At 37.9% G+C, this 7,500-nt stretch overlaps 2 protein-coding genes across 7 annotated transcripts in view; one reads left to right on the top strand and one right to left on the bottom strand.

The window, feature by feature from the left end:
• LOC144955846 (uncharacterized) overlaps positions 1–7,500 on the bottom strand; it is a 340,128-nt gene that overhangs the window by 190,892 nt on the left and 141,736 nt on the right. The window lies entirely within an intron of this gene.
• LOC144955844 (uncharacterized) overlaps positions 1–7,500 on the top strand; it is a 136,511-nt gene that overhangs the window by 57,789 nt on the left and 71,222 nt on the right. For 2 of the 6 annotated variants that reach the window (XM_078886045.1, XM_078886046.1), the window contains exon 1: positions 6,554–6,597. The exons of 3 other annotated variants lie outside the window; for them this stretch is intronic. The gene's annotated coding sequence lies outside the window, so the exon portion shown is untranslated. Of the gene's footprint in view, positions 1–6,553; positions 6,598–6,748; positions 6,889–7,500 lie in introns of those variants that run through there. One more of the 6 variants, XM_078886044.1, reaches the window with a different exon arrangement.

Raw genomic sequence — 7,500 nt, forward strand, 5'->3', positions numbered from 1 at the left:
TACTGGCGCTGATATAACCTAAATATGTTGCAAGCGACAGGAGCAGTTGGCGTAATAGTCGAGTGGTCGGTCCAAATCGATGTGCACTGATTTGCAGGTCTGATAACCCAATTCCTATGGTCTCATTGTTGTAATGGAAAGCTAAAAAAAAAAAAATGACGCAAAATATTGATTGTTTCATTACCCCAATGTTTAAACTAGGCCTATAAGTGGGTTCGAATGTCAGAACTGCATATGTACGTGTACACGGCGGTTCAAATCCTCATCGCCGCAAAGTTTCCCGTGTCTGTATTTCAGTCTCGGGTGTTATGCCCCGAGGACGGCTTTTTGACTAAGAGATGAACGCACTCACAATTATTATATTTGGGCAAGCTAATGACCGTTTTCACGAAGAAATTTTCTTCTCGCCTTTAAAATTACTGGAGAACAATAGCCATAATAAGTCGGTTGTTATCTATGGTACACAGCCAGTGACATCTATAGAGTATATTATGCAGTGGCGGTTCTAGCCTATTTATAGTGGTGGGGCAAAGATGATTCGGTCATATATATATATATATATATATATATTATATATATATATATATATATATATATATATATATATATATATTTATTTCAACTTTTAAAAAAATAAAATATTTCAACCACAAATAATTACATTCACAATGAAATGACAATACCAGTAGATTTTAATTATTCCAAACGTAATCAAAAAGGAATCACGAAAGAGAATACAACAAAAAAATAAAGCGACGAGACAAAAATTAATGCGACAACACCTTGACAATACAAGTCCATTTCGTTCACTCGAAAAATTAAAGAGATGCTTTAATCCCTCAACGGCGAGATTGATATTTCTGTTATATTTTCAGAAGTACGTAGTAACTTTAAAGCTTTCATCGAGAAGCAACAACCGCGATATGACTCGAGTTTCATTCAGAGCTCAAATTGCATCATTTTTATTGCTCTCTTGGTGGTTAAAATGATTGTGCCGGTGGTGGTAGTGGTTGGAATAGTGGTAGCGGTGGAGGTGGAGGAGGAGGAAGAGGAGACGGTGAGGGAGGATGTAATTATGGTAGTGGTTTTGGTGGTGCTGTTGGTAAGAATGATAGTTATGGAGACGATGACGAAATTTATATGATGATGTTGATATTGTTTTATTGCTATTGTAGTACTTGGTGTTAATGTTGTTGTTGTTGGTAATGATGATGATAATGATGGCAACGACGATGTCGTCGACAATGATGATTACCGTACGATATTACAAAGTTTATTCAATCTTAGGCTTTCGCCATTAAATCATACAATTTGATGACAACATACATGATAGTGGAAAAAAATGGTAAATGGAACCAAACAATAAATTGATACCATTAATAACCACAAAAAATACAACAATCGTAATACCACCAATACGTACAATAATAATAATAATAATAATAATAATAATAATATAATAATAATAATAATAATAATAATAATAATAATAATAATAATAATAATAATAATAATAATAATAATAGTAATAATAATGATAATAATAATAATAACAATAATAATATTACCATCATCATTACTACTACCACCATCACTATTACCACCACCACCACCATCACCATCATTATTACGTTTCCAATCAGTTTTTCTCGTTTTTAAAAAATTTGATACCATAATAGACGAAAATTCCGGTGATTTTTTTAAAGGATAGTTAAAATATCTACGATTTTATTAACCCTGAAAACTACGATTTTTATTTTCCTATTTCAAGTAGGCAGGTCTGCTATGACAAGTATCAGTTCCATAGTCAAAAAAAAGACAAATACAAACAAAGTTTACTTAATCTTAGGCTTTCGCCAATAATTCATACAATACAATTAAGACAAAATAATGCTACCAATCTCTCCTCATGCATTCGTTAGACTATAACAATAACGACCGTGTTATCTTTACTCCTTACCCAACCAACCCCTAGCTTCTCGCCTCTTCATCGCGAACTATCTTATGTATGTATTAGCTTCAGGACGGGCAAGTACGGAATCTGCCCACCCTTCCTTTAAACGTCTTTATTTCCTCTATAACTTAGTTAGAATTCAACTCTCTCCTTTCTCAGAAGAGTATTTCTCGTATACTAATTCAATTGTTGATTGTTGAGTAAACCAAAATGGTGGTTGTATTTTATATATTTATTTAGTCGTGACGTCTGAATAAAAGTGTTTTATTAGAGGGAATGCAATAGAAAATACATTGTTTTGCAAAAATATTTAGTCTGGCAATAAAAATACAGCGGTAATTACTTTAAGAATTTTTAAAAAAGGAACAAATTAATTTGTTTAAAAAAAAAACAAAAAAAAAAAACAAACAAACAAACAAATAAGACAACAATTTAAATAAATGAATTTTGAGAAGCACTAAAGAAAACGAGAAAAAAAAAAGAAATAATTTAAATGGATAAACAAATATATTAAAACAACACAAGTAAATACTAACTTGATATAATATTAGTAAATTGATAAATTTAATTCAATACTGGAACCTTCCCAATGTTATTACAGCAATGGTACCAGCACAAGTAAGGCAATAAATAAGAAAAAGTTCGTTTGCCAAAATCTCTATTTAGTACTCACTGGTTTATAAGGTGGGCTCATTTGAATTAGCCCGACCTAGAACTAGAGAGGCCAGACAGCAAAATCACCGTCAGGCGACGTGACGATGAGATGACGATGTGGGCGGAGTGGAGTGGTTGGGAAAGGGGGGGGGGGGGGATGGTGATAAAAAAGAGCAGGAGCGTATCCTGGTTTATGCATTACGGGGTGCATGGTGATTCGCAATCTATCAAAAATACATACAAATTGATTTCAGTACGAAGTATCAAGTTTAAGTACTAACTTTTAAAATTATCTAATTTAAATTAGATTATTTCGGACCTGGTAATACAGCTTATAACTTGAAAAAACAGGCTGGTATTTGCCCACCCTGCCCATTATTACCAGCCGTCCCTGATATTATGAAGTCCTAGTACACAGCTCTTTCATTTCCAAACTGAAGCCTGCTGTATCCCCTCAGGCATGGGTGGCTGTGGAGGGGTCGTTAGCTAGTTGCTGCTATGGGTGGCGTCCACTACCTACCTACGTGACGTCAGGTCGCTGACAGCGATTTGAGATCACACCGTTCAATGGATTAAAAGCATGACGTAACTACAGTAATCAAGACGGCCATGATTAAAAGCAATCGGGAGACCTGGGATTTAAAATAATATTTGAAAATGGCGCCAAGTTAGCAAATAGTATAATATTGGCTGTTGGCTGCAACAGTTGGCTCTTGAAAATGTGAAAGCCTTGTATACTTAGACAGACAATACTACAATTATTGGCGTTGAATTTTTTTCCGAGGGGAATAGATGGGTGGGTGTGGGGGGGGGGAGTGGGGGGGGGGAGGGGGGTGAGTGGGTGGGGGGGGGGAGAGGAGTTTAAGTTAAAGCAGGCGATGATCAATCATCAGTTTCTGCGATCAATTCAGTGGACTCGGGTTTGAACAAGTTACTCTCTCTCTCTCTCTCTCTCTCTCTCTCTCTCTCTCTCTCTCTCTTTCTTTCTCTCGTTCTATCTCTCTCTTTATATCTCTCTTTCTTCCTTTCTTTCTTTCTCTCTCTCTCTCTCTCTCTCTCTTTCTCTCTCTCTCTCTCTATCTCTCCCCCCCCCTTTCTCTCTCTCTCTCATTCTCTCTGTCTTCTTGCCTCAGGAATTTTAAGACATTAAAAAAAATATCTAGATCTGCTAAGGAATCTGACAGCCCCGATTCAAATATTTATTTATTTATTCATTCATTCATCCATCCACTCAGTCATTCACTCAATCACTCACTGATTCTCACTCACTCACTCTCACTCCCTCATTCACTCACTAAGTCACTCACTCATTCATTCATCGTTCTAATGGTTTTCTTGTTTTAATCTGCCTGTTGTGACCGCTTGCTCACGTCGTATATCATGATAAATCACACCTAATGTGTAACATCCTTTTTTATCCCTCCTACACACTACACACTACATGAAGTTACCAGACATGAGCTGTGAACTGTAATTATAATTATGCATAGATAGTATGCGCTTGGCGAAGAAGCTCACAAAATTGCCCCCCAGGAAGTATTGATAGAATGCGCTTGGCCAAGGAGTTCACAACATTGCCATCCGGAAGTATAACGGACAAACACATAAACTCTGTGTAACCATGAACTTTTATGGTCTGGTTAATACAGTTTAGTGAGAACAACTCACAAACGCGGATGGCAAAAACAATAACAAAGGCCTGAGTGACGTCATCTGCATACTATCTATTACGGACCAACACACAAAACTATGTGTATGCGCTTGGCGAAGAAGCTCACAACATTGCCCCCCCCCCCCCCCCCGGAAGTATAACCCTAGAAAGAGGAGCGTTAGCTCTCCTCTTTCTAGGGTATAGATAGAATGCGCTTGGCCAAGGAGTTCACAACAAGGCCATCCGGAAGTATAACGGACCAACACACAAACTCTGTGTAACCATGAACTTTTATAGTCTGGTTAATACAGTTTAGTGAGAACAACTCACAAACGCGGATGGCAAAAACAATAACAAAGGCCTGAGTGACGTAATCTGCATACTATCTATAACGGACCAACACACAATACTATGTGTAGAAACCTTGGAGTAATGTATAAACTTGAACGTTTATAGTCTGGTTAACCCTCTCCTTACCACCAACAGCAAAATCGTCACATTTTTTACGACACAATATACATTTTTTTTCTTATTCTTATTTATTTTGTACATCACAAACTTTTAAGAATGGTCTTTGTTTAATTAATAAGATGATTAAGTTGTTTTGTAGAGAGATTGTTTGAGATTTAAAAATCCATTTTTCTGCTGGGTAAGCCTGCCTGTTTTGAGAAAATACTGAAAACCATCGGTAAGGAGAGAGTTGATACAGTTTAGTGAGAATTACTCATAAACGCGGATGGCAAAATGGCTGTCTAAAACACAGTAACAGAGCTGAGTGACGTCCATTTCGTTCCATCTATTGCGCTATAAAAATGCTCAAATTAAGTGAGTCTTGAGCCTGGAGGAACTATAATTATACTGGTCTTTAGTGACGGAGTTGGTCCACACATCGAGTTGTCCAGCCGTCCATACCACCCACAGATTTTTTTCCACGTTTATTTGTGTATTGTTGTGCTGACGAAGGATTTGTACCCGAAACGTCCATTGTCTGTTTTGTTCCCATACGAAGCCTTTCCATTTTCACTCTTTCGTTAGTATTTTACGATCATCGGCTTCAGGCAGCCCTTACCGTTTTCCACAGATTCTGTGATGGATACCACTACCATTGTCGGTGGATGTGTTCGTTCGCGGATTCAGGTGGAGACATGGCCGACTTGAGTATTATAGTAGGATCACCTCTTTGTTGCGGAGAGTGTCAGGGGGGTTGTGCAGTATTGCGTAACCAAGGACGAGGTGTTGCGTGAAGGATGCAGGTCATAGCTTACTGGGGGGTTGAATGAATGGGCGGCTGGTCAGTGTGTGTGTGTGTGTGTGTGTCTGTCTGTGTGAGTGTCTGTGTGCATGCTCGAGTTGCAAGCAGAAACTTCTCATGTGTAGATATGTCGCTGTACTGGGGGGTTGAATGAATGGGTGGCTGGTCAGTGTGTGTGTGTGTGTGTGTGTGTGTGTGCGCGCGCGCGTGTGTGTGTGTGTGTGTGTCTGAAAGAATGCTCGAGTTGAAAGCAGAAACTTCTCGCGTGTACCTACTACATACAGACTGTATTCTCTATGGTACCTATCTTCCCCTATCGAACTTTCGAAAGAGGGTGAGTGGTCAAGGAGGAGGTGTTGCTTGAAGGATGCAGGTTATATCTTACTGGTACGACTTACTGGGGATTGGGGGGGGGGGATGAATGAATGACTGGCTGGTCAGTGTGTGTGTGTGTGTGTGTATGTGTGTGTCTGTGTGTGTGAAAGCATGCTCCAGTTGCAAGCAGAAACTTCTCGCGTGTCTGTCGAAAAGAGGGTGAGTGGTGAGATTTGAATTTTTCGCGTCGCGTGTTTTTTTTTCCTTGTTGCATTCTTATCGTGTGTGTATCGTAGTGTATTTAAATTGTTTTGGTGTTGACCACAGAACAGAGTGTTTCCTTTTGGGATTGACCAACGCTTGTGTTATTTACCTCTTCCTTATTATTGTACCAAAGACGCCAGTTTTCTTGGATTGTACCTTAGGAATACAGTCTGTGGATTGTACTACTAACTACTACTACACCAGACTAACTCCAGAGGTCGACTTTATTCATTCGTCCACCAGTTTGGGGTGGTGGCGTTGAGTTAGAGTTAGGTACGGTGTTTTTTTAGGTTTAGGTTAAGTCGTGTTAGTGAAGTGTTTGTGTTCATTCGCGGTGTTTTGATGATGAAATTGGTGTCATAGATAGCTAGTGCTAGGCAGCACTCGCCTGTGATGGACGTTCTCTCCCGTCGTGTCACTGTCAATGTCACTTCTACCTCTCTACCTACTTCTTGATTGGATTTAGGCAGTGTTCTCAAGAGAGTTATTGGTATAGTTATCATAGAGGTATGAGTATGGTTTAGGCGTATCAAGTTGAATCACTAGCTACTTATCATTATGATTATTATTTATAAGTAATATAAAAGTGAGTGAGTTGAATCACGAGATAGCTACTTATCACTATTATGAGTAGGTATAAGTATAAGTGAGTTAAAGTGTTGTGTTTCGACTTGGCAAAGTGACTATGTATATATGTGAACGATGTATTGTGTAATAGTAAGTAGGTAATGTGAGTGCGTTGTGTCATTTTTCATTGGAAATTCGACTTGGTATTAGAATGGGGAGGAGCGCGGGAATGTAAGATCAACGTTTTGAAATTGTAATAACCTAAATAAGGTTATTAAATTAGGTCCTAATTATAATTATATTAATAATATAGTAGTAATTTTATATCCATTTTATATACACCCTGAAAAGGTAGCGATTTTCTCCCAAGCCGTTAGTTATTATACGCTCTTGCAATAAATACAATACAAAGTGACTATTTCTCCGAATGGTCGGAAAAATAAACTTAATCTCTATTTATCCGAACGGTTTCCGTTCTCAAGATTTTTTTTTTTTTTTTTTGGTTATTTGCGAGAGTGTCTGTGTGAGTTTTGAATGAATGTGTATTCATGTTGTTTTTGTTTTTGTTTTTTGGAAAGAGAGAGAAAGATGTTGATAGGCAGGTACTCGTTTTATACCTGAGTGTAGTGAAGAAAAAAAAAGTTTAATTAAAGGGCCTAATATAGAGTAAGAGAGAGAGGGTTGAGGTGGCTGAGTGTTTTATATGTTATTACATTGTGACTGTAGGTCCCTGATTTTAGGCACTTTTTAGTTTGTTTGTTTGTTTGTGGACAATATTGTTGACATCAAATGTTTGATTGATGGAATAACTACGTTATATCCTACCTCCACGGTATTGTGTGT

Source organism: Berghia stephanieae, chromosome 10 (genome assembly GCF_034508935.2).
Source record: "Berghia stephanieae isolate SIO BIC M18660-M18661 chromosome 10, UCSD_Bste_1.3, whole genome shotgun sequence".
Taxonomy (NCBI): Eukaryota; Metazoa; Mollusca; class Gastropoda; order Nudibranchia; family Aeolidiidae; genus Berghia; species Berghia stephanieae.